Below are 2,669 nucleotides of genomic sequence, written 5' to 3'. Positions count from 1 at the left end.
GCCCAAGGAATATATCCCTGGTCTCCTATGTGCCTCTTGTCCTGTAAGTCTTTCTCTCCAAAGTAGTGTGGCTATGGGTCATAGAAAATAGGTTCTTTTTTCCCTTCCTCTTACCTTCACTTCTTATGTAATCCTTAGAGACTCCTTTAAAGTTAAGGACACAGTGTTCTATAGTGGCTACAGTACTTAATTTGGCATAAGGAAAATCTACCTTTTGGAGACCTCAAACTGAACGTCCTATAGATTTCTCAAAATCAACATGTCCAAAACAAAACCTATCTCCTCTTCCCAGCTTTCCCATCACTCTTGTGTACACTACCCTTCCAGTCATCCAAGCTCACCACTTGGATTCCGTCCTCAGCCCCTCACTCTCACCCACTCCCTCCCCACATAGCCCATCTTCTTTCTTGGCTGCACTCTTGACTCTCCAAACTTTTATGCTTCCTCACTAGCAGCCTTCTCACCCTGGAGAAGCTTTCAGTCCTGCAGACCTCTCCTCTGATTGGTGAATTCCTGCCCAGGACCACCATTTTATGAAGTGCCCAGGTTAGCCACACTTACTTTTCATCTGACCCTGCTATTGACTCTCTGGCCTTTTCTTTTTATTTATTTTTTTTAATTGTATGACATTTTATCTAGATTCCATGCATTTATTTTCCTGTGTTGCCCCAAGGTTGACATCCATTCTTTCTGGAAACTCCAGCTTCACACAGACTGCCTCCTTTACAGGTAGGTATTGTGATATTTCATTAGGCTCTATAAAGTGGGCTAGTGGAACATGCATTAAATTTGCTATTTTGCTCTCTCTTGAAGTGTTTCCTCTTAACACATAATTCTTGTCAGCCTCATGGTAAATCCTTGTGCCATTAATCCTGATGAGCATATTGTCAATTCTTAAGAAAAATCTCAATAGCAGGAAAAAGCTGGAAGGCATCACTCTAACTTTCACACTTAGGCTTTGAAACTCCATGATCATGAAGTTCATCTTCAAACAATAGAACTTTCTAAAAAAATTTAATCTGTTTCCTGGCTTTCAATTTCTCTGTATCTATATGATCTGTTGTAGGCACAATCTTTAACTTAAGTGCTTCACCAAGCAATGTTCCTTTGTATCTGTTGTATAGGTCCAATAACACAGTTTAATAATTTTTTTTGGAGTGTTCACCCTCCATCTTCTCCACATTGGCCGACTTCATCATATGCGTCTTGGCCGCTGTCAGCTTCCATGGCCCCAAGGAGAAGGCAGCCTGGAACCAGTGCCAGTGATGGCCTCCCTTCTCCCCTGCCCCCACCTCCCCCTCCTCCCCTGAGCCCTTACCCATGGATTTTTCTTTTAAAAAATGTTTTATTTTTTTTAATTTATTTTTCGTTTTCAACATTCATTTCCACAAGATTTTGAGTTACAAATTTTTCCCCTTCCTTCTCCTACCCCCCACCCCAACATAGCGAGCCTACTGAATACTGAAAATCTGCTCTTTCTTATGTCCTCCCCCATACCCTTTCTAACTTTCTAGTAGGGTGTAATGGCAAGCAAGGAAGTAGTTAACACCTTGTTTCAGCTACTTAATTACTTAGCACTTGTGAAACCCTGTTGCTGATGCAACAGGAAGAGGCAGAACAGGGAGGAGCTTAATGACCACATATAAGGAGAAGCCCAGGCTGGGAGAGAGCAGAAGTTGGAGGAATCATGGCTGTGGCACTGGCACTTTGTCTGCCTGTGTTGATGTTACTTTGTCAGATCTGTCTGCTGATAGAGGATGTTGCTGTTGTTACAGAAGCCCTGGGACCTTACTGCTGGTTCAGAAACCCTGAAAGAATATTTTCTTGTGGTATGTTTACAGAAGTCCTGGAAGAGGGTCTTACTGATGTTTTCAGAGGTCCTGGTACTATACTGATGACATGTGTTGAGTTCTCAGACCTCGTTGGTGGGCCTGGGTTGGCAGGAAGATAGTGAACTGATGATGGTGCCAGCAATGTGCATAAATGTTATTGTGGCTTTGTTAAGCTTTGTCTTCCCAGGAACAGAAACTGTGAAAGACTTGAGATGGACTGGACACTGTGAGCTTCAATATGGAATGGGAACTGAACAAGGAACTGGATGAAGAACTGGACAAGGAACTGAGAACTGCCTGCCCTTTAATCCAGGTGACAGTTGGCTAGATTCAGGCAGGAACTGGGACTATGGAAGAAGAACCATGGAATCTGAGAGCCAGCCTCAAGTCAAGATGAAAAGATCTCTCCTTAGATATTTAATGCAAATTGAGAAGGTCATTATTTACTTTGGCCTAGGGGTGGGAGGACTTTGTATTCTGTATCCTATACCTCTTCAGGATGATTGAATTAAGGATGACTGGAAACTAACCTCTAATTAAGAAGAAAGAAGACTTTTTGACTGAGAGATTAAGACAATGTCACCTAGGGGTAGAGAACTTTGACCTTTGTATTTTGTGTCCCTTAAGCAGGCTTGCTTCTTAAGGATGATTGAGTTAAGGGCTTATTGAATGATATCTTTTGTTTAAAACTATGTGACCACTTTGGTGAAAACTATGTGGCCACTTTAGTGATAACTTGTTATGTTATAACATTGTGAATGCTAGACTTTGGTTTCTGTCAGTGTTTTGTCTTAGTTTGTTACTGAATAAATAGAGAGTTCACTATACTATGTAATC

The 2,669-nt window shown here is 41.6% G+C and overlaps 1 pseudogene; it reads right to left on the bottom strand.

The window, feature by feature from the left end:
- Positions 1-594: 594 nt before the first annotated feature.
- On the bottom strand, positions 595-1,322 carry LOC138159005 (TIP41-like protein; annotated as a pseudogene).
- Positions 1,323-2,669: the final 1,347 nt, after the last annotated feature.

Source organism: Petaurus breviceps, unplaced genomic scaffold (assembly GCF_028583685.1).
Source record: "Petaurus breviceps papuanus isolate PSGF00001 unplaced genomic scaffold, PetGlider_PUasm1.0 175, whole genome shotgun sequence".
Classification (NCBI taxonomy): Eukaryota; Metazoa; Chordata; class Mammalia; order Diprotodontia; family Petauridae; genus Petaurus; species Petaurus breviceps.
Note: the sequence above shows the minus strand (reverse complement) of the source record. Positions and strands in the feature narration are given on the sequence as shown.